General features: G+C 39.1%; 2 long non-coding RNA genes across 4 annotated transcripts in view; both read left to right on the forward strand.

Moving 5' to 3' along the window:
* Positions 1-5,376, forward strand: part of LOC309400217 — a 67,878-nt gene extending 62,502 nt beyond the window's left edge. The window contains exon 4 of the long non-coding RNA XR_014176633.1: positions 5,095-5,376. This is a non-coding gene — a long non-coding RNA (uncharacterized lncRNA). The remainder of the gene's footprint in view (positions 1-5,094) is intronic.
* A 9,664-nt stretch (positions 5,377-15,040) lies between these two features.
* On the forward strand, positions 15,041-23,747 carry LOC309400203. 3 transcript variants are annotated; one of them, XR_014176626.1, is made up of 7 exons: positions 15,041-15,097; positions 15,192-15,536; positions 15,631-15,686; positions 17,968-18,142; positions 19,274-19,352; positions 21,714-22,362; positions 22,926-23,747. It is a non-coding gene; the product is annotated as an uncharacterized lncRNA (long non-coding RNA). The 3 variants fall into 3 exon arrangements; XR_014176628.1 differs by having other exon boundaries at positions 15,067-15,097; positions 15,339-15,536; XR_014176627.1 differs by lacking the exon at positions 19,274-19,352.
* Positions 23,748-25,315: the final 1,568 nt, after the last annotated feature.

Consider the following 25,315-nt stretch of genomic DNA (forward strand, 5'->3'; position numbering starts at 1 on the left):
CAACTCTGCTATTGTATTGTATTGTATTGCAAATTTCTATCGCCAATTTATTCCCACGTTCGCGAGCATTGTGCTGCCAATTACCAATCTCCTAAAATCAAAGGGAGAGGTTAAACCTAGGCCAGGTAAACCTCTGAATTGGACTATGGTATGTCAAGCAGCTTTCGAGAAATTGAAGTGACTGTTTGCAGCTCAGCCTGTTGTCAGGCCTGCAGCGGTTCCTTTAAGAATCTTTGGCCTGCCACACTCTCTCTTCTAGCTTCATCTTTAGTATGCATATTCATTGGGGGGGGGGATAGCAATGGGTAGAATGTGTTGTTTTCAAAATAAAAAATTCCTTTCTAGAAGATCAAGGTTATTCTTTGTCTCCGCATCTTGGCACCTGACCGGAACCAGCGGGGTGGAGAAGACAGCGTGGAAGAAGAAGATTGGACCATGTGATGGATTAGTGGGTGTGGAGATAAGAACATGAACTTTCAACTGGGTGGGAATCCTAGGTAACTTCCAGAATTGGGATTCCACAGATGTGCCAACATGTCTGACTCATTAAATTGGAACTTTAAGAATAGCTCTGCCTTGGACTCTGATTTAATTCTGCATGATATTTGGAACGAGGACATTATCCCAATTCTCCCTTTAAAATAAATCACCAGCACCCCAGAGAGGAGCTGGTAAGGTGGGTGCTGATTTCCCAACGCTGACCATATCAGCGTAAAATATCAGTGAACAATTAAGAGAAAAGAAGCTAATTATGAATTGCTTCCCTGAAGTTCTTCCGAAGTGCAAAAGAATTTGCGTGGGAGGAAATGTTCATCTTTATACATCTGGGAAGATGCACGCACAGCCGTAGGGGGATGGCTGGAGGGGGTTCCCAGACCAACGTCTTCAGCCAAACGTGAGTCAATCTTTCCCCCCCTTCAGTAGTAAAAGCTGCAAAGTACTGGAGGACTGGAGTGGAGATAATTACTCCTTCCAAACAGCGATAAATAAAATGACTCATTACCCTGCAACTGAGTTGAAGACAAATTCCCTATCAAAATGGGAAGTTCAACCCAGCCAGCAAGAAGGGATTTGGCCAGCATCTTTCACTTGCCAGCTACCAGAAATTAGGCTGCAGCTTGTGAATGAAGCATCACAAAATTGGGTTTTCTTCCCAGAGTATGGATGGAAAAGATGCCAGTGGGCACCTACTTGGCCATCAGCATGGGAAAATCCTCCAAGCCAGCAGAAGGGCCTTTAGCCCATAACTCCTCCAAGCCAGCAGAGGGGGTCTTGGCACACCACCACCCCCTGCAAGCCATTGGTGGTTGAACTGCAACCTGTAAATCAGGAAACTCTGGGATGGGTCTTAACCCCAGGTCATGGATGGGAGAGATGTCAATGGGCACCTGCTCTCCCTCAGCAGATGGCACTATGGCAGATAACTGGGCAGTGGCCAACCAAGGGATTGACCTCCCCACCGGTTCCAGTTTCCCCTGCAATGCCCCAACAGGTTCTTACCCCACCTTCCTACAGAGAAGAGTTCTCAACAATGGAAGAAGGGATGAATGAGGGGAAGGCTGCAGGATGGATGGCAGGACAATGTCCACCTGCAATGCCCCAACAGGTTCTTACCCCACCTTCCTGCAGAGAAAGGTTCTCAACAATGGAAGAAGGTATTACCAAGGAGGAAGCTGCAGGATGGATAAAGGAACAATGTGATGAGGTGGTTCCTAAGTTTAGAGATGCTACTAGGTTCCGTCCCTTGGGGAAGCCAATAAAATGCCAGCATCAGAGTGCATGGCTCCAGCCCCAATGTCACAAACATGTGCACCAACCACCAGGGCGGTAAAGAGAAGGCTCCAGAAGCTACCACAGAAGAGTCATCTGGGCCAACAACCTCCGGAAGAGGATCCCCAACCTAAGGTGACCAAGGGGAAGGCCTCAGAGGAGGGAATCGCCGAAGTGGTATATAACAATGCAGTCCACAGCAGTACCGAATTAACTCCTTTCCAGATTACCAGTGGCATGGAATTCGTTCCCATGCCTGAGCTGCCTAAAGAACCTCCCTCCTCCATGTCTCTGAACGAATGGATAGACACATTAAAGAAGGAATGGGAAAATACGAAGAAGGCTCTAGCAGATGCAGCAGATGCCTACAAGAAGCAAGCTGATAAACATTGCTCCCTCCAACCCCCCTTTCGGGTGGGGGACAAAGTTTTTGTATCTACCAAATACATAAGATTAAGGATGCCTAGTAAGAAATTGGGTCCAACATTTCTAGATCCTTTCCCAATAGAAAAGATAATTAACCCAGTTACAGTTCGACTCAGCCTACCCAGAATTCTAGGGAAAATTTACCCGGTATTCCATTGTAGAATGTTGAAACCAGTAATGGGGTCTAGCATAAGGCCATCCACCCAAGCTTCCCTCCTCCTATAGTGGTAGAAGGGGAAACACATAATGAGATGAAAAAAATATTAGATTCCAGGCTGCATAGAAGTCGCTTACAATATTTAGTACATTGGAAGGGGTACCCTTTGTCTGATGCTACGTGGGTGAAAAGTTTGGATCTAAAAGCGGATAAATTAGTGAAACAATTCCATGAGAAGTTCCCTGATAAGCCACAGGGTCCCCCTGGGGGAGGCAGAGGTGGTTAATTGTGTTATGGTAACTTCTCATTTTAATTCTCTTTTCCAGAAACAGTTTCCCTTTTTAAGAGAGGCTGCCTGTCAGGCCTGCAGCAGTTCCTTTAAGAATCTTTGGCCTGACACACACTCTCTTCTAGCTTCATATTTAGTATGCATATTCATTAAGGGGGGGGATAGCAATGGGTAGAATGTGTTGTTTTCAAAATAAAAAAATCCTTTCTAGAAGATCAAGGTTATTCTTTGTCTCCACATCTTGGCACCTGACCAGAACCAGCGGGGCGGAGAAGACAGCGTGGAAGAAGAAGATTGGACCATGTGATGGATTAGTGGGTGTGGGAATAAGATCATGAACTTTCAACTGGGTGGGAATCCTAGGTAACTTCCAGAATTGGGATTCCACAGATGTGCCAACATGTCTGACTCATTAAATTGGAACTTTAAGGATAGCTCTGCCTTGGACTCTGATTTAATTCTGCGTGATATTTGGAATGCTGACACCTGTTTTGAAACACCCAGACATGGATGCACCATTCGTGGTTCAAGCTGATGCCAGTGAAATGGCAGTGGGGGCTGTATTGCTCCAAACAAATACAGAGGGTAAATTGCAACCTTGTGCTTACACCTCATATAAGCTTACAGAAACAAAAAGGAGATGGGCATATGGGAAAATGAAGCTTTTGCTGTCAGATGGGCCTTGATGATCTGGCGACATTTCCTGGAGGGGACGAAACACCCTTTTGAAATATGACTGATCTTAAAAACCTGGAACCATTGAAGACCCTGCATAAGCTGTCACCTAAACAAGTGCACTGGGCACAGCATTTCAACCATTTCAATTTTACCCCAAAATACATCCCAGGAGGGAAGAACTTTATGGCTGATGCTTTGTCCAGGCTTCCCCAATACAACAGTACCAGACTAACCGTAGTTCATCCAGTCATCCCAGCTAAGAGCCTGGCTGCCCCAATGGTTACTAGGAGCCAGGGCCCAGTGGACTTAGATGTGACCACTGACCTGATGGACAAACATAAGAAAGGTTTCACATCCAATAACTGGTTCAAAAAACATTATGATGAATGCACCATGAAAGATGGACTGGCTTGGGTGGGAGCTAAGCTGTATGTTCCTGCCAGCCTGAAAACTATTGTTCTTCAACGGGCCCATGACTCGAGAATGGTGGGTCATTTTGGATTTGTAAAACTTTGCATTTGATTAAGAGGCAATTTTTGTGGCCTTCCCTGAAAAAAGACATTGAGTCCTACATAGCCAGTTGTCCTGTCTGTGCAGCCACTAAGAGACTACCAGGGAAGCCCCAAGGTCTCCTTTAAAGTGTAGCCCGTCCTGGGGCCCCGTGGAAGGAAATATCAATGGACTTTATTGTTGAGTTGCCAGAAGGTCTTGGAAATACCGTCATTTGGGTAATCACCAATTTGTTCTCTAAACAAGTCCATTTTGTGCCTTGTTCCAAGATCCCATCAGCAAAGTCATTAGCTAAATTGTTTATTTTACATGTGTATAGATTACATGGAGTACCTGAATGCATTATTTTGGACAGGGGGGTCCAATTCACCTCCCATTTTTGGAAAGAGTTCCTGAAATTGATTGGCTCCACCCAGGGACTAAGCTCTGCCCACCATCCGCAGGCTAATGGGGCTTATGAATGGGCTAACTCGGTTCTGGAGCAGTACCTTCGATGTTTTATCAATTATCAACAGGATAATTGAGCTGAACGTTTGCCACATGCAGAGGTGGCATACAATAATTCAGTACATAGCAGTACAGGAATGACCCCTTTTAAAATTGTGTTTGACCAGGATTTTGTACTGATTCCTGAGTTGCCTCAAGAGAACCTCAAATTTTATCCTTATCCGAATGGAGTAATCAACTTCAACAGTTTTGGCCAATAACCCACAAGGCCTTGGAAGCTCACCAAGCTCACAAAAAGCAAACAGATAAAAAAAGGGCTAAACCTAAAGAGTACCAAGTTGGGGATAGGGTGCTTTTGTCCACAAAATTTCTGTAGACCACCCAGAAATCGAAGAAGCTGGGCCCAAAATATGTTGGTCCATTTCCCATTGTGAAAATCATAAATCCTGTAACAGTGAAATTGGAGTTGCCAAAAACCCTTCAGAGGATTTATCCCGTATTTACTAAACTTACTAAAACCAGAGCAAACTTCTTTCATTCGTCAGCCCAACCTTCACCCCCTGTTCCTCTTCTTATTGAAGGAGAGCAACATTTTGAGGTTCAAGAAATCTTAGATTCCAGGAAACATAGAGGATGCATCCAATATTTGGTGTCCTGGAAACACTTTTCCCCTTCCCAGGCTGAATGGGTGGACAAATCCCACATCAGGGCTCCCAAACTTTTGCAGAAGTTCTACACAAAATATCCTGATAAGCCTTAATTTTATTATATGCTATTGATTCTTATTGTTGTTTTGTTTTGTTTCCTATTTCTCCAGGGATGATGTCCTTTTCTGAAGGAGGGCCGGATGTCAGCCTCTGCTTCGTTTACTTGCTATCGGCTGCCATAGAAACGGGGAGGGTGGGGGCATGATATTTGGGGTGGGAATAAATAGTACAGGAGGTGATATGGAAAAGGGAGTATTCTTCTCACCATCTTCTGCGCATGCTGGTGGCCGCTGTTTAGACCTGATCAAGGCCAACCATCCTGCATACCAACATGATGATGCCTTTTGGAGATGTAATTCACATGACACCTAAGGGAGGTGCAGATTGGACACTAGGGTGGGGTTAATGGATGGAGGGGGCTGGGTTATCATTTGATATGTACTTGTTCGCGCCTTTCTGGCTCAGATCTTGCTTTACTTTCATTGCTATCTTTTCATAACCAGTAAAAGTATTTTAATTCTATGAACAATGGAGTTGGAAGTTTTCTTTCTTGGTTATTGATGGAGGCATGCCTGACAAGTACATTCTCTGCTCTATTTCCTAGTATACTTTTCCCTGTAATGTGGCCTCAAGCACTCTTAGGGCAAGATATCTTACCAATAAGGACCATATTTGTAGCTCAGGGTTAGAATGATTCTTGGTCCTCTCTGAGCTTGCTTGTTTTCTTGCATACATTTCATTACCCTAACTAGATAACATCATCAGTGCTAGTAAGGAGTGCTAGCAGTGATGATGATACCTAGTTAGGGTAATGAAACATCTGCAAGAAAACAAGCAAGCTCAGAGATCACCAAGGATCTCTCAAGATATCTTAGTTAGTTGTAGTTTAACTCCAGTAGTTGATTGGCTAGTTTGCAGAGGACGCCTCATTCTTTCAATTGAGTCAGTGCTTACCATGCACTGTAATAGGTTCTACACCTCCCTTCACCAGAATTGTTCAAATAGCTCAGGGATTAAGACTTTTGCTCAGCATAGAAAAGATGGTCAATTCAAAATCCAGCAAAAATGCTTTGAGGATTTTAGTTACATTTTGGGTTTTTAAATTATAATTAAACATGAAGTCTTTGGGGTCTTGGGTCTTTTTGTTTCCTTCATAGATTTTTGATGTCTCTCTTGAATGGTATGTAGATGTTGTTGGTCAGCCTAATCAAGTTACCACCAATATTGACAAGGCGAGGTATTATATATAAACAGAGAGCAAACCCCACTTCAGTAGTATGATTCAATGGGTCTAACAACCGGTTTGCTGAGCACACTGAGCACACACACAGCGGGTTAAAACAAAGCTAAAAAACTTGCCTTCTACGGTGGCTGAGGCGCACCAAAACAGCTGAAGCACAGCAATCAGCTCCACCATGCCTATCAGCTGAGCTAAAAAACAAGGAAATATAGGTGAGTATAGCCCAAGGGCAGGCAGGCAGGCTCACCTGAAAGTCAGAGCAAACCGGGTTTTTTATAAGTATAATCTTTATTGTCATTGTACTTAAATACAACAAAATTGGTTTGCTCTCATCTGATCTTCAGAGCTATCGGTATGCCCCAAACCGGGCCGAACCGATAGAATCCCACCCCTGCCCCACTTCCTTCTAACCCTGATGATGTTGCCTAGTTTAATAATGAAATTTATGCAAGAAAACAACCAAGCTCAGAGAGCACCAAGGACCCCACAATGCAGCCCTGAGTTACAAGTATTCTTTTCTATTGGAACAAATAGCTTTAAATTCAGTTACCAAAATGCACTGTATAAGGAGTATAAACAATAGCATTTTTTCTTGGTATCTAAATGGAGAAATATGGGCAGGTTTTGGGCAATAATATGGAAGTGGTTTGCTATTATCATTTTCAGGAATACATTTTCAATTTAACAATCCAGTTAACAGTCCTAGCTTTTCCTATTAGCTTCATGTCTCTGTCTAATCAGACTTAACTTCCAAGTCCACACAACTTCTGTCATCTGCTATGTACATGTTCAATTTAGATGTGAACAAAAATGTGTAGAGTCAAGGCTATCGTCTTCCCAGTTGCAATGTATGACTGTGAAAGTTGGACCATAAGAAAGGCTGAGCACCAAAGAATTGAGGCCTTTAAACTATGGTGCTGGAGAAGACTCCTGTGAGTCCCTTAGACTGCAAGGCAATCCAACTGCTCAGTCCTAGAGGAGATCAGTCATGACTGTTAAGTAATTAAGCTCCCCATTAGGAGAGCGAGTATGCAGAGATGCGTAATGAGAGTGATATGGAATAACACGCACAAACCAGCATACAGAGACACTGAATAGTATAAAAATATAGTAGTTTACTATGTAGAAATATAGAAGTATTCAGAGTCCGGTTAACAGTCCAAGTCATACACGGTTCAGTAATTCAGTTATCAATATTCTCAGTTTAACCCACAAAATAGCTAATAGTTGCAAACCACAATACCTCAAAATACACCTGACCAGCTTCTAACAAAACAGAGAGAGAACTAACAGTCATTCTGGCTCCCTCTTATAGCTGCTTGAGGTAACAAGCCAATTACATCTCTCTAACATTTAAAGTAACAGTAAAGTAATCATAGCTTATATACATTGGCAAGCCAAGCCTAGGGTTACATCCCTAACAATGACTGATCTTTAGAAGGCCAGATCCTGAAGATGAAACTCAAATACTTTGGCCACCTAATGAGAAGGAAGGACTCACTGGAGAAGAGCCTAATGCTGGGAACAATTGAGGGCAAAAGAAGAAGGGGACTGCAGAGAATAAGGTGCCTGGATGCAGTCACCCAAGCAGTAAGCATGAGCCTAATTGGGCTCCAGGGGATGATAGAGGACAGGAAGACCTGGAGTCCAAGGGGTCGCAATGGGTCAGACATGACAACAACAGAATGTGCTAAACCTAATTCATTCGGTACAAACTTACCATACAAATGATAGAAATAATTGAATTTTTTTATAATTATATGTAATTATGGCATAATTGTACCATAGTCACCCATGACTATTTACATCATTGCATTCAGGATTATAGCTTGCAGACAATCTTCAAGGGACAGTTCATGTAAAGGTTATGCAATAATCTGAATGAGAGATAACCAAGGCATGGGTAATTGTGCCCATGGTCTCCCTATCCAAGAACAGACATAATTTGCACCCAGTAGAGATTTGTGCAAAGCCTCTTGTTACTACAGTGTTCATCTGCTTGTCAAGAAGGGATTGAGAGCCCAAGAGACCCTAAATTGCATGCCAGTTTTGTTTGGGGAAGTGAACATTGGAAACGTCCTCAAATCCATAGGAACATTGCTAGAGTGGAGTCTGAACCTGCTTTCTCCCCATCCAAATTCCTACAATCTCCAGATATTAGATAAGAACTTCAACAGCATTGCTTGCTTGGCCCAAGATAAAGAGGTGTAGCTAAGTATTATCGGTTATAATCCTTTACCAATAGATGACTTCACCCAGCAACTTAAGGGATATTAAATAGAAATGGAGAAAGTGTAGAGCACTAGCCATCCTCATACAGAAGGAATTTAGGACTGGGGCTAGAGCTCTTTCCTCCACCCACAGCAATTGGAATCAGGCCTGAAGGAAGGAAGAGAACTACTGTGAAAGTGAGCCTCTCTTTCCCCCAATTCCATAAGCTTTTAGAAGATTATGGTGACAGATGGCATTGAAGACTGCTGATATGTCAAGGAGAGTCAAGATGGATGCATCACCCTCATCCTGCATCTACTAGAGAGCATCAACAAGTGCATTCATCATACTTGCTTAGTAAATTTCCAGATGCTTTGCTCAGCTTTGCAAAAATGACATAAAGAATTTTAAAAAGTAATTATGCAACTGTAGTTTATATGTGGGGAAATGTTGACTCAATTATTCATGGAGATCCATTTTAAATTTCCTTTTACCAGGGTGTGACTCAAGTTTCTTCAGTTCTTAGCTCATTCTAAGTGGCAAAATTGGCCATTATGGCATGTTTATTTAGCAATAAGAATGCCTACCTTCATCCTGTGGACTACAACAACGATCTATAAAACAAATTAGTTCCCATTTAAATTTTACTTTATTCTTTTTGTGGTTTCTTCTTTTCTTTTATCTATTTATCTTTTATCTATTATCTACTGGTTTTGTGATTTTATAATCTAGTTATTCAAATGCATTTTTTAAGTGTATTGTGAATGTTTTAATAACTTTCCCTGTACCCTGTAATCTGCTAAGAATCATTTAAAACAGGCAGCATAAAAATGTAAAATGTAAGGATTAATTGCCTTGAATTTATTATACTTTTATTTTTAAATAGGACAATCTCAGGGCACCTTCACAAAGCATTACAATTGTGATTTCTTCCTGTCCTTGAGATAGAACACAAAAACTGCTGCCTATACAGCCCATCTTTATCAATCTTTGAGGTCAGCCTGATCAAGGTCAGTCCCTGTTGCAATCCACACAAAGCAGCAATTCCCTCTACATTCCAGCATATACAGTCTCACTTCTCTACTCCCTCTTTGTGCAGGTAGGTCTTTGGGTGATCACAACTGGGGTCAGAATTTCCATTGCTAAGAAAGGCATTTGTAAAGATGGTTGTGCCTGATTTCACAAGCGTTTATGTCACTGTTTAAGTCAGGGGTGTCAAACTCACATTGTCATGGCAGCGTCACGTGATGTATCGGGACTTTTTTCTCCTTTGCTAAATCAGGCATGGGTGTGGCCAGCACGTGACACATCTGGCCTGTGGGCTGGGAGTTTGACAGCTCTGGTTTAAGTGAATCACATGGTCATTAGATGAATCTCCCTCCATTGACTTTGCTTGTTGGAATGTTGCAAATGGTGATCATATCTCTCCAGGATGCTGAAACCGTAAAAAATATGCTGGTTGCCAAGCACTCAAATTTTGCTCCCGTGACTATGAGGATGCTGTGATGGTTGTAAATGCAATGACTTATCCACTTACGTAAGTTACTTTTTCAGTGTTGTTGTAACTTTAAACAATCACTGAATGAATGGTTGTAAATCAAGGACTCCCTTTACTCTTCCATAGCCAGGACCAGTCAGAGGTGGTATTTGGTATTTCTCCAAACTACTCAAAATTTCTGCTACTGGTTCTCCAGAACTGGTCAGAACCTGCTGAATGCCACCTCTGCTGGGAAAAGTTCTTTCTTCGGCAGCCAAAATATAAAGACCATGGAGGCACAGAGCCCAGTACCTGAACAGGAGAGGGTTTCCACTGCAGCAATTCAGTTGAAGCTCCTCATGTTTCCAACATTTGAAGATGACTCCTCCATGTTATCTAGTATATCTTAATGGAATATTTTCTTTCATTGTCCAAGTAAAAATGCTACTTTAAACCCAAAACGTCTTGGGTCATTCGCTTGTTTGTTCATTCATTCATTCACATTTATTATGAATATTACAAATTTATCTCCCATAAAATCCCACAGACCAATGCAAGTGGTTTAAGACATACGTATGGCCTTCACACTGATTCAGCAGCAGAAGATGCTATCCAGAAGATGAAGGCTCTGTTGTGAGGATGTGTCCTCAGCAAACAGTAAGGGAAAAAGTCAGGACAAGAAGTCTGTGGAAAGCATGAAAGAAATGAATGAAGGAAATTCATAAAAAATGAAATGTTTCAATTTACTATATGGTGTGCTTTCGGATCTGTTTCCATTCAGAAGGAAATACAGTCAAGAAAATAATCAGTTCTCTAGAAAAGAGAAGGCTTAACCAGAACTAATTTAAACTTGCTTATAGAGCATCTAATCTATCACTGCAGAATTGTAGTTGATATTATTTAGACATGTGGCCTGGCTGCAAAAAAAAAGGGACACATATAGGTTTATACTATATCAATAGAACCATAACTTCCAACTCACAGGTCATAATAATTCCACTTCCGTCTGTAGTACTATCTTGTTAAAGAAAGAGTCAGATAAATGATGTATTTAATTATCCAGACAGGTGGTGAATTCCTGTTCATCAGAATTGTTCAAGCAAGGACTGGACAGTTATCTAGTGAGATGTTTTAATTTCTATTCCTGCACTGAATGGAGACTTGGACTCAAAACTCTATGTTTCTTACTCTGTACAAAAAGAAGAGGTGGTCATAAAAGCCTGAGACCTATTGAGTATAGAAAAATTGAAATGTATTTGGCAACCATGCAATTTGCAGAATGAAAATGCCATAGATGAGGAAGGCAATATAAAGATAACATAATTAATCTCTCGTACTTCAGAAGCAAGAAGACCAGTCCCTGTCCACCAACAACTCTATCTGCTAGGTTCACAAAATATAACATAAGCAGAATTGTGCTTAGGAGAAAACGTTAAACGTCCCCTAATATAAGGGGAGAGAAAAGATGGATCTTAAATAAATGAAGGGAAAAAAGGACAGGGATCTATGAATCAGATTTGGAAAAGGAGAGAGAATCAAAGTTTAAATCACAAAAGCACCCACAGCCCACTTTGCAACACTGTAATAATACATTCATGTCTATAAATATCATTTTAGATGAATGGAAGATGACTAGAACAGGGTTATCACACAGTACTATTAATACATTGGATTTGCCCCAATAGCTTCAGCAAACATTCTCATCATTGACTGAACACAAAGCTATACCTTACTCAAAGCATTCTGCAGCAGTCAAAAAAAGCAGAAAATAACACATGTAAAAAGCTGTACCACATATGATGGTTGCCTAGATTTCTGAACTATGAAGCTTTCTGGAATTACAGAGCAAAGGGGCAAAACTATTCTGCGGGACCACTGGTTTTTCAAACCAATATCAGTTCCTTCTAAGGGGTTTCTTTTCAAACACTATAATTTCCAAAGCCCTTTGAACTCCTAAAATACAACATAATGCAAACACAACATGCAAACAGGAGGATAAATCACTTTTTTAATACTTAAAAAAATATAGAGAGAAATATAGAGCACCTGCAGAAGTAAACCATAATTACAGTACCTAAATGTATAACATGAGAATAGGGCTGTGGAAGAGAAGACTGGTCTGAAGCATAGAGTTTAAGAGTTGTACCTAAATCAGTTTTACATAATTATTGTTGAACAGAATAACTATATAGGTGGCAGATGACGCCTACACAATTCTAAGCAAAGAATGAATAGTTTCTTTTATACTTAAAAAGAAGAAGAAAGAAAGAAGAAAAACACCACTCTATCAATGAACTAAGAAAATACAAAATCCATTAAAAGCATTCAAGTAGAAATTCACAACATGCTTCTATTTAGCTGGGAACCGCTAAATAGCTTTCAAATAATATAGGACTCAAATTATAGGTGAGAAAACTTAAAATATTGACCCTGTTGAAGTTTATTTTATTTCCCAAGTATGTCTTGAAAGATCTGTATCAGGAAAATCCAAAATGTAGGCCATTCCTTTGACTAGGTAGGAATGGAATTTTGGTCCTCTATCACAATCAAATAATTTACCTGCAAGGCATTGCCAGCAGAGACTCAAGTCAGAGATGATCAAGGGGTAGAGATTATTAAAAACACACCAAGTCAGCATAAAATTGAAAAAACATGAGAGCATCCAAGGGAGGAACATAAGCCACTAATAAAGACAAAACCTAAAAGAAAAGATTGAACTATGATATATAATTTAGGAATGGTTATGTAATAAACTAGACAAGAAATGAAAAAAGACTCAGACAAATCCAATATCACACGTAGGAGGTTCCATCTTTAATCCTTCTACGGTATGTAGTTTCCATCTTTAACAGAATAAAAGAATAACAGAGTGGGAAGGGACCTTTGAGTTGTTCTAGTCCAATTCCCTGCTCAGGCAGGAAACCCTATACCATTTCAGACAAATGGTTGCTCAATCTCTTCTTTAAAACTTCCAGCATTGGAGCATTCACAACTTCTGGAGGCAAGTCATTTTATTGATTAATTGTACTAACTGTCATGAAATTTCTCCTTATTTTAGATTGGATCTCTCCTTGATTAGTTTCCATCCATTGCTTCCTGTCCTGCCTTCAGGTGCTTTGGAGAATAGATTGACTCCCTCTTCTTGGTGGCCAAATGGAGGTGTGCGGCGGCAGCGGCGGGAGGCTAACTTATGCCATCTCATGGCTTTCACGAGCGAAGGCCTTCAGGCTTGCCTCGCGAAAGCCACAAGCTGGTGTATGCTGCGTGGCCCAAAGGTGGTTTCTTGCTCCCCTCGCGTGCTCCCCCCTGTCTCCAGCCTCGCCTGGCTGGCTAAGCCTGCCAGGTGGGAGGCCTAGCTGACCTGGTTCTCCCTTGTCCCTTCAGTCCAGCTTACCTGCTGCATCCATCGCATCGGAAAGCTGCTGATTCTGCCTGCTGGTTTTTTTGTGATCTGATTTTTTTTTCTTTTATGCTTTTATTTTTTTAAAAGAATATTTTATTTATTGTGTATAGAATTTTTTTAATCGTTTTATTTAAAAGTATTGAGAATAGAATTTTTAAAAATGGTTTATTTCAATTTATTGTGTGTAGATTCTTTTTTTTAAATTGTCTTAGACTATTTAAAAAAAGATTCTATCAAAAATGAATTAAAATAAACCATTTTAAAAAATTCTATACTCAATACTTTTAAATGTATTGTGTATAGAATATTTTTAAATGTTTTATTGTAATTTATTGTTTATGGAATATTTTAATGGTTTAATTTTAAATTATTGTGTGTGGAATCTTTTTAAAAATTATGTTAGACTATTTTTTAAAATATTCTATCAACAATAAATTAAAATGAACCATTTAAAAATATTCTATACTCAATACATTTAAAAGTATTGTGGATAGAATATTTTTAAATGGTTTTATTGTAATTTATTGTGTATAGAATATTTTAATGGTTTTTAAGGACTTTTTTTATTATTTATAGAATATATTTTTTAAATTATTTTTAGGGAATTTTTATTTATTTATTGTTTATAGAATATGTTTATTACAAGAAATATTATTCCTTTTTGCAAATGGTTTGTGATGCCATATGTTGCTTTTAAGTGTGCAGGTTGGTGCATGGTTTATGTGTCTCAAAGTGGCTGCTTTTCTATGGGCAGGCCAGGTTGGTGCAAGGCAGCTTTGCCAGATTTTGTGTGTTTCTGTGTGATACCTGGTTGTTTAGGTAATTGTGAGGTGGTTGCTGGTTCTGTGAGCTTCCTGGCACTGTCCTTTACAATTTCCCACAATGCCTTGATGATTTTTATTCCAGGCTTTGTCTTTCCTGTCCTTAGGGTTAGGGGAAAAAACTGGTTTCATCTGCAGTCTTTTGGGGAAATTTTTTATTTTTTGGTGTTTTCCTGGCACTGTCATAGTTTGTGGGTGTGTAATGTCCTGCAGTTATCTACACATTAATAATGATCAAGTACTAATAATATTTCCTTAAACATTTTAGTGACCTTTCCTTACATAATTGGTGTTTTCTTTCATACTTTTAGATTTTTAATTTCTGTTTCTGTTAGTTACCAATTGCTAAAATAAATTCCACGTGAAAAAGTATTCAAATCATCCTTGATTTTAATTGTCAATTTATTTATTCCTGCACACTCTAATATTTATTCATTTTCATAGCTCTGTTTTTCCACTGTTGTGCAAACACAATTCCAGCAGCTGCTAACATGGGTAAAATTAAATATGTATTGTATTCCCTTTCAAATAGCCAACAAAATATTTCTGGTTTTAAATCCATATCTTGCTTTACCATTTCTTCTAACCACTAACTTGAATAGCTACTTGGACTGACCTAAGTACTGAACCTAATTCATATATTCCTGTTTTTTTGAACTGAGAACTAAATTTCAGAAAAAGAAATCTGTATTACTTTGTGACTCTACCTATGACATTCATTCTTGATCGTTTAACTTCTTTGATGAAAGACTATATCTTTCCTGTTTGTTGGGGGACATCCTTCCTGAAAAGACTGTACATTGTTGGGTGAAAACAGAGGTCCCTTTTGTTACTTGTAGTGTAGTCCTCAGCTTACAGCCACAACTGAGTCCAATATTGTTTTATTTCTTCTGCAGTTAGTATTATTTAACAGGATGAAGAGGCAACAGAGTATGACCGCTAGGACAGTCATCTTTCCTATGTAAGTAGCTGTTTTATTGCTTTGTGTGCTTGTTTCATCCTTAATACAGTAGTGCAAGCAATTAAAGTCTTCCTTTCTGTATCTCTTTGTGCAGGCCATTCATTGGAGCAAGGTGGTCAGTGGGTGACTTCAACACACAAAAGGACAGTAACCTTCCTTTTCTATTATTTTGTGTGCTTGTTTCATCCTAATGCAGTGCATGTGATTAAAGTCTTCCTTTCTGTGTCTCTTCTTTGTGCAGGTTATTGGAGCAAGGTGGTGAGGTAGTGGTGCAGAAGACAGAGAAAAGGACAGTAATCTTCTTTTTCTATTATTTTGTGTGCTTGTTTCATCCTAACGCAGTGCATGCGATTCTGTGTCTCTTCTTTGTGCAGGTTATTGGAGCAAGGTGGTGAGGTGGTGGTGTGCAGAAGACCGGCAAGGCAGTAATCTTCCCTCTGTAAGTAGCTGTCTTTATTGCTTTGTGTGCTTGTTTCATCCTAATGCAGTGCATGCAATGGAAGAGATCATTTCTGTGTCTCTTCTTTGTGCAGGCCATTCATTGGAGTCAGTGATACTGAAGACTGGCAAGGCCAGTCATCTTCCTTCTGTAAGTAGCTCTTTTATTGTTTTGTGTACTTATTTTAATCTTATTGTAGTTTATCCATTGGGGCAAAGAATTCAGTGACATCATCTTGGCCACTCCACCCAGTCACATGGATGGCAAGCCACTCCCACCCGGTCACATGGGCAGCAAGCCACTCCCACCTGGTCACATGGGCAGCAAGTCACTCCCACCCAGTCACATGGGTGGCAAGCCACTCCCACAAAGCAGGCCACACCTACAGAAGAGGTTCCAAAAAATTTTGAAACCCACCACTGATACGTACATACTTACATACCTACATACATACATGTAGTGCAAAAGCTATAGAAGCACACATTTCATTTTTGACTGGTGTGCTACCAAATTTCAAGTGGTACATCTTTGCTCTGTGTGTTGCACCATTAGGCTGGTTTTTAAGCAAAAGCAATTGTCAAGATTCCCTTACTGACACCCATTTGGTTCAGCCAAATTGTGTCCATTGATATTATTACAACATTATTATCCTCTTTTCTTCCTCTACTGCAGTCGGTCTCAAACTTCCTAATGCCGTGACCCTTTAATACACTTTTTCATGTTGTGGTGACCCCCAACCATAACATTCTTTTATGTTTTCCACATCCTTTTGAAAATATGTGTTTTCCGATGGTCTTAAGTGACCCCTGTGAAATGGTCATTCGACACCAAAAGGGGTACCGACCCATAGGTTGAGAACCACTCTACTGCATCATTAATGGCAAAGGATCCCCCTCCTATTCCCATCATGCAAATTGTTAAAACTAATGATAGGAAATAAGCCATAGTCAGTGTTTGTTAGGGGGTCAAGCTATAGTGCTGGAGGGGGAGGGGGGAAAAGGTGAATTGCAGTGGGGCTAAAAACAGTGGTGAGCAATGCTGATGACTGGGTGAGACAGTCAGGACACAAATGAGGGAGGATCAGAATTTGACTTAAGAAGTTGTGGAGTTCCCCCCACTTATGTAATACATTAGCCTAAGAGTCTTCACTGGGACCCTTGTGGGTGATTTTCTAGTTGACATTTAATAATCCGCCACATTTCAGCCCAGCTTCTTTAACAAAAATAGTGTTTATAAATTGTTATCAAAGAAACTATTATCCAATTTCCACTGAATTGGTCCGTCTGATTCCTCTTATATTCCCAGTAGTCGCTCTGTGGTTTTATTTCATGTGCCTCCTCTCTCCTTTCAGTCTTCTTCATATTCCTACAACTAAAAGACAAAACGGAGCATGTTATTGAGACTTATCGTGCTTGTTTTATAAGCAGATAACAGCGGAGGGAGAAGATAATAGATGCCTGGCTTATTCAGGCTTTCAATAAACATTTTTAAATCCGAGTGACAGCTGTCTTCATCACATTAGCATTGCAAATCATGCCTATTTTTTTAACGGCCTTCTATTGAACATGATTCAATTACGCGTGATCCGTAGCAAGGCAGGCTATGGTCTTAATATCTACGGCTGTGTTTCCGCGAGCTGCTGCTCTTTACACTGCTTGCATTTAAGTTGTCTGTTTACAGCATTGCTTTCCTTGAACTAACTGAACTCACTGCACTTTCCAGCTAAATAAAGGAAAATTAATATAATTTGTGAAGCAATTATATGTGTAGACATTGCATGCCTGACATTCTTTGCATAGCCATTCAGACAGAAAACACTTGTTAAACCAATTGACTATTTCTAGACTAAAAACATTCACCATGTGAAACTGCTGAAGGGCTTTCCAGATGATTGAAAGGCCTGTATTTTATTCTTCTCCTTGCCCTGATCCAGGGCCCCTTACTGATATCACACCCAGATGTACAGTCAGTTCCCCTGCCTCTCAGTGGGTGCATGAGTGTGTATGTGTGCGAGAGAGGGAATAACACCGCGAGACAACTGGAGAGGTAGAAGATGGGAACAAAGGGGAAAACAGATTTGCTGAAATTAAATCTACTTTACTTGATGTTTAAAGGGGGGGGAATCCTATTGCTGAATCAAACTTTTTGACTGGTTTTGCTTTGCTGTTAAAAAAAAAAGGACAGGGGGGGGGGGATTTTTGGAGAACAGAAATGGAGACAAACCAACGTTTTATAGGCCAAACAAAAATCTTCCTGTGTTTTTCTTTATCTTAATAAGAGTTCTAACCTCTTAATATTTCAGGACACTATGCCTCCTCCCAGTGTCTTTGAAATGATATTTAATTCATCAGCATTACTGGTTTAAAATAAATTGTTCATATTAAAAATGTTCATATTAAATATATATTATAATATCCATCTTTTTTTACAGGTAGATCATCATATTCCCTTATAATACCTCTGAAGTATCATTACGCTCACAAGTATTATTTCTAAGGCATCAGGAGTGGAAATGGTTATGTACATTAATTTGTACCTCCTTTGCTTGAAAAGAACATTGGTTAATTTGTTACAGAAGAACAGTTCTACTTCCTTTTTGAAATTCTGTAAGTCTCTCTTGAGGGAAGGTGCCAAAAATTTTCAATATTTATTTTGATCACAGAGAACTGGGGGGTGGGGGTGGGGGGTGGAATAGCCTTCATAGTTAAGAGTGGACCTGAGGAACAGATTTGAACTCAAACTTCAGAAATACAATTTATGAAATATAATTTGTTATGATTGCACGATCTATAACATACCAGCAGGAGAAGAAGAAAAAACTTGATATACAAATGTGCCCTTAATTCATACCATCACCAATTAAAATTGTCTTTGTTTATTACAATTAGTTTAAAATTAACTAAATGTTGGACTGAGTAATTAAATCTATTCAAATTTAGATCTCAGTGGCCCAGGCACATCCATTCAATACATCTGAGTTTGCAAGAGTGTTGCAGACAAAATATTGACTTTTCAAAATACTATAATATTAACAGCATTTTCTTCTGTTTTTTTTTTTAATTTCCTACTCACTGGTTAACATTAGCCTCAGATTTGGTAGCTGAATTTCATAATGTCTACTCTCATGCACAAGGCACAATTCAGAGGTGGGTTGCTGCCGGTTTGGCCCAGATCGGCAGAAACGGTAGTAATGGCAGCAGGAGGCTCCACCCACCCGCCCAGACGCTTCTGCGCATGTGCAGAAGTGTTGCGCACGCACACAAATGCATGCAGGAGCACGCCCAAAACTGCAGTAAAAAACTTGGCAACCCGCCTCAATTGTGACCTTCATGCCAGAAGCTACATCAGTAATCTGAATGTGTGTTTTCATGCAGTGGAGTTAACCAAGTCATGACATTTCGGATCCAAATTAAAATTAAATTCATCAGATTTCAAACTAGACAAGAAGTGCTAGTGCTAACATGTATGCTTGATGAATATTAAAATACTGAATAATAAAAGGAAATACTTTGATTCCAAGCATATGACCACAATTGATGCAATAGCTTAAAGCAATTTTTAAATCAGATAAAGGGTGGGGTTAAGCATCCCACAACGACAGAAACGAGAGGACTTTTTAAAATATACTCCTACCTCAAATCCATTAAGCCAAACATAATTAATTCACTAAAAAGACATCAACTGTTAGAATCTGATTGAGCTTTTCTATTTCTTTCTATCTTTTTTTTTTCAAACAGCTTGGTATTTCAAGCTGGGAGGGCTGTTAATTCCAACCTCATTGGCAAGTTCCCTTTTTCCAAGGTTTCTCAGTAAAAGGTAATTATAATAGCCTCAACCTCCTGACATGCGCTAGGCAGCCTAGCTGGGAAACATATTTCCAGTTGAAAGAAACACAGAAGGAGAGACACAGATCTTGTGCCAGACCTGAAATAGCAATAGCAAATTAAATTTATATAACCTTGAGGTGGTGAGAATCAAACTGCTGGCGGTGGCCAGAGTTAGCCTGCAGTACTGCATTCTAACCACTGCAAAATGCAACAATTAGATATGCAGTTGCAACACAGAAGGATAATTTTAAAGAAATAAAAACTTTCTTTTTAAGCCAATGGACACAAATCTGTAGGTATATATTTTTTAAAATCATTGGGAAAGGGGGAATACAGGAAATATAAGAGACACCTAAAGAATTCCAGATAAAAATCAGTACTATCAGTCTTGGGGGGAAATAATCACGTATTACTTGCTTTGGGATTTCAGCACATGATAGAAAAGTTCATTGCAGAGAATGGCTCAAGAAAAGTCATCCAGGGCTCCTACTTGAATATGGGAGGCAGACTTTTTTTCTTTTCTTCCTCTTTCTCTTCCCCTTCCCTTTCTCCTGTTTCCTTCCTTGCAAATCAGAAAATGTTCTGGTGGCCAGACCATCTTCCTAACAATCCTATGGTTATATGATAAAAGGGTTGAATTGGGCAAAAGGTGAAAGCAAAAGAAGAAAAATAAAACAGCTTAAAAGTACCGTTAGTTTATCATATGCATGGCAATTTAATAAGGTACCAGTCTAGAAACCAGGAGATCATGAGTTCTAATGCTGCCTTAGGCACAAAGCTAGCTGGGTAACCTTGAGCCAATGATTCTCGCTCAGCCCTACGAAGGAAGGAATGGCAAACCACTTTTGAAACCTTGGCCAAAAAAATCTGTGGGGACTGATCCAGGTATGATCAGGAGTCAACCCTGACTCAAAGACACAAAGAAAAAACATTGTTTATTAACTTTGGCTTCTGTGTTAACGCAAACAAGGTCACAAAATAGCAATGAGGAATATTTTCCTTTATACACATTTGCCATCAATTCATACATGAAAACAATAATAATTTGCAAGTACTATTGTCATATTAGAATCTGAAAACACTATATTTTAGAAGAGTTCATTTTGCAAATGTTTGGAATACATTCACATGCTACATGAAGAATAGTAGAAAATAGAAAATATTAGCTGCATTTCCATAAGTATTTTAATAAAAACATGTCTCCTTATTAAAAACGTATCTATTTTGTTTTGTCTTGAGATACAAAGCCTCACAGCTGTGTTATGTGTGCATATTTAGGTAGGTAACTGATAGACAAATGACAATATATTGCCAATATACTTGGTTTTCAAGGTTTCATTACCCTACTAGATAACATCATCAAAGCAAGTTTTGTTGGTTGATTCAGAGTTATATTTTCATCTAATTGCCTGCTTTGCTTGTGTTTAGAGGGATGGTCCAATGGGTAGATCTTGTTTTATATTAAATTAATGTCTTGTGGTTAGTAGATTATTTATCTGGCTAAAGAGGGGAATATATATTTTTCTTGTGTGTTGACTGCCTTATGTGTAATTGGTAGTGTCAATAGCTACTGTATATGCTAGGAAGGCTTCTTGAGAGGATAATGTTCTTTTCCAGTAATTATTGTAGTTAAGTTTAATTATTATGCTGCTAAGAAAATGGCTCTAGTTGACCTATCTGAGGTTGATTGCTGTGTGTGAGAAAGAATGTTGTGCCTTTGGTTATGTCTTCGACAAGTTCACAAGTCTTACATGTCTGTTGATCTTTGGACAAAGAGACAGACTTCAAAAATTCTCTTCCATTTTTTGATCCAGCTGATTTTAAATTTTCCCAGCTGAAGTTACGCCAGGATTTATCTGTGTGAAGGAATATCAATGAAGTTTTTGACCGGTAGCTGGTGTTCATGGATATGTTCTACTACTGTAGAATTTTGCTGCTTATCCTATGTAATTGATTTTTATAGTCTTTGCATGTTCTTTTGTAACTGATTTCTGTCTTGTCTTCCTTTAGTATTGGGTCTTTGAGTTTGCTTGGAATATTTTGTAGGGGTTTTGTAAGTTTGTGTGTCACAAAGTAAACACAAACAATTCTTGAAAACTCTTGCAAGGCTCTGAAATAATCTCTGTATCTCTATATTACTGTGCCAAATTCTTGCAATTGTTTTTGCACACCTAACAAGCAGGTAGAGCAGAAGTAAAATGAATAAGACTCTATCTGTATCTTCCTTCTCTTCAGAATATTAGTTGGGTGTTTTCACAGTGACTGCCTTGTGAAAGGGAACAGGGACCTGCTCTTGGTGCCTTTTAATAGGCATTTTTTAGAATGCATCTTTCTCTCTCCTCTCCAACAGCTGCCACAGCAACATGCAACCATGGTTACAGTTACTGGGAAAAATGCTTTGTTGCAAAATTGCCAGCATGCTCTCTTTTCACAATCACAACTAGCAAAAAGTATTTTAAATGCAACAGATGAATCAGGGTCTGGTGGCTTTACAACTATTCTTCAAAGCCAACTGCTCAGATATGATGATGATGATGATGATGATGATGATGATGATGATGATGATGATGATGAACCTAATCAGTTAAGTGTACACAGTATGTTCTGGAAACATAAATGTGGAAACAGGAATTATTTATTTATTTTATTTGCTATGGATGGATTGGATAGGCCCTATCCAATCCATCCATAGCAAATAAAATAAATAATTAATTAATTCTTGTTTCCACATTCCCGATAGGGAATGTGACTGCAGTAATTTGGCACAGGGGAGGCATTATTTGAATAACTTGGAGTGGAATAGTACTGATTTTTTTTTCCTGGCCCATTGCCTGCATTTCAGAATTCACAGAAGTGTAGACAATCGATCACCAGCTTCAAACTGGCCAGTGAAAGGTAAAGGAATGAAAACTGTGTGATGCCAGAGTTCCCTAATTGACAGTGTAAACCTTTGCACATCTCTCAAAAGCAAGCTGCACCAAGTTACAAATGATTTCCAAGTAAGTTTATATATGCTTGTTTTCTAAATCACTACAAACTGAACTATTCCTGCACTGTGATGTCTTGGCTTTTCTGTGCTCCTTATCCTGTTCAGAATATGAGGTTTGTGTGTGTGTGTGTATGGCATTATTTTACTGATGGATATCAGTAATTTTCAATCCTCTCATTCCCTGTTATAAGAAATGATCTCATGAAATTTAGACACTAACTTAGATACAATCTAGTCCAATTTCCTTGTTCAGTGCAGGGTTTTGCTGTGTAAGAAAGCTTCCATTCCAAGTCTGTTGCATCTTCCACATGGCAACTTTTGGCTATTGTCTCTCACTGTCTTTTCTTCAACCTAAGCCAGAATTTTTCAATCTTGGCAACTTGAAGAGGTGTGGACTTCAACTCCCAGAATTCCATAGCTAGCAAAGCAAAACTGACTATGGAATTCTGAGACTTATGTCCATACCTCTTCAAGTTTCCAAGGCTGAGAAATATTGATGTAGACTAAGCATATCTAGCTCTTTTAATAATTTCTCCTGACCTTTCCTTATCATTATTGTCTCCTTACTACCAGTTGGGGCTCTGAAAGCTTCTGGGTCCTCTTACCATTCAAGATAAACCATCAAAGCACTGGCCAAGATTAGGAAGTCCAAGAGATTTTCCTTTTAGGTTTCCTGGATAACCAAATTGAAAGACAACACAAGACTTTGTTTCTTTATATGACAAAAGAGAAAGAGACTTTTGTACGCACAGAAATGGAAGGACTTACAAATTCACACAATGGAAGAGCAGATGGTGAAGTTAATGGAATTGGCTGAAATGGTGAAATTGACTACTTGATGCAAGAAAAGGCTTTGTCTAAGCTTTGTTTCTACCTGGAGACTGCTTTTGGATTTTTTGCTTGAAATTGAAAGAAATAAAACTTTAATTTTGAGATTTGACAGAAGTGTTTATAATTATAGAAATAATGTGTGCTATTCTTAATCATAGAGTAAAAAGTAAATGTACTTTATATTTATCTCTGTACTGAAGAAAGCCAGATTTCTCTTTTCTTACTTTTTTCTTTCTTTTTCTTATTTGCATTCTTAATTTTGCCTTTTTTATGAGCTTTTCTTTCTCTATTTTTTGTTTGCTTGTTTGTTTATGTTTTACTTCTTGTTGTAACTTATTGTAGGAATAGAGGAAGGGTTACATAAAGACATGTGCAGTAAAATGCCATGATCTCAGTAGCTGGGTACCTTGGATACCTATGAGCTCACTTAATTAGCAGAACCAGATGTAAGTAGAGAAGAAAGGTTACGTACAGACATGCGCAGCAAGCCTCCATGATCTCAGTGACTGATGACATCAACTGTTTGTTAGAACCAGGTAGTACCAGGAAACTTTAGATATGTGAAGCCTCATTGACAAGTAAAATGAACCAGTAAGATACTGTTGCTACCCCTGCTTTTGCTTTGCTTGTTAAAACTGTATAAAAGCCAAATAAACTCTGCGTAAGGCAGACAGACATTTTGGACACAACCTGCTGCGAGGGATTTCCGAGACCTACATCTAGTGCCGAAATCCGGGGCAAAAGAAAACCCTTCGGGGGAGCAGCGGCCAACATACTTACCTCCCGTCTGGAACAGACCCCAAAGTGCACTTCATCCTACGGGACCCCTCAGAGGTAGGTGTGGACTGCAATCTGTCTCATCAGTGGCAACATGTACAAGAATTTAGATTCTTGATACAGGAGTCAGGTATCACAGCACCTGAGGCATGCATAAGGAAACTGGCTGGAGAGATAGGAAAAAAATTACATTTTGAACCCCGGGTTTCAGTAAAGATATTACATCCATGATCTCGGTGCTTTCAAGCAGTAGAAAAATCTGGCTCTAAAGTTTTGGCAGGACATCAATTGACTACAGAGCCTCCACCTGATTATGATCAAGTAAAAATTCTTCCCCCTAAATCATCTTTCATTGGACTTTCAGCTCCTCACGGAGAGGTTCTGCTTCTCCACAATCAGAGGAACAATTAGCAAAAGAAGGGGGGAAAGATATGTTTTCTGTCTGTTTGCCTAAATTGATTCCACAAGATCATGAAGTAATTGGCTTAAATAATTGTTTTTGTTTTCCCTCTGATCAGGAAAAGTCCATCTTCTCTGCTGCTTCCATCCCCCCACATCCCCCAGATCAGGAAGAGTCTGCCTGTTTCTGGCAAGCCTCAGCAAGTCTTCTCTAATATCAGGCAGAAAGCTACTGAGCCATATCCTGATTTTGTAAACAGATTGCAGGATGTTTTAAAACAACAAATAGATAATTCTGAGGCTCAGATGGGGTTGTTGATGTTTTTAGCAAAGGAGAATGCTACTTCCGAATGCCGAATGCCAATTTTTGGTCTTGGGAACAATCCTGATTTGTCAGATATGATTAAAGTGTGTCAAGATATAGGAACAGCCTCTTGTCGAACTAATTTGGAATGTCAAAATCCAGGGGCGGTTATGTACGCTGCCCCGAGTCCTTCGGGAGAGGGTTGCGGCTAATCAAATAAAATTATTATTATTATTATTAATTATTATTATGTCTGCAACCTCCCATGGTCTTTTCCATCAAGGGTCGAAGCTAAAAACAAAATGTCCGAAGTTATTTCGTTGGTTGATATATACATTCACTTAGTCTTTTTTGTATCAGATTTATGTTACAGAATTGGATCCTTTTCGTAAGCGTTATCCATTGGCTTTGGTAAATCATTATATGGATGATATTTTAATTGGAGCCCCAAAAATACAACCTAATTGGCTTTCAGAAATAAAAAATGATTTAAGTGTCAAAATTTTTTGCTCCAGTTTTTCTTTGTTTAAATGTACATGAAAGTATTTTGTTAATTAATTTATGGCAGTTGTTGGGGACCATTACTAGGGTTCGTGCGTATTTTTCTCTGCCGGCATATACACTTAAGTTTTTTATTTAATTTATTGACAAA

The sequence above is a fragment of the Natrix helvetica genome, assembly GCF_964273705.1.
Source record: "Natrix helvetica genome assembly, chromosome: 1".
Classification (NCBI taxonomy): domain Eukaryota; kingdom Metazoa; phylum Chordata; class Lepidosauria; order Squamata; family Natricidae; genus Natrix; species Natrix helvetica.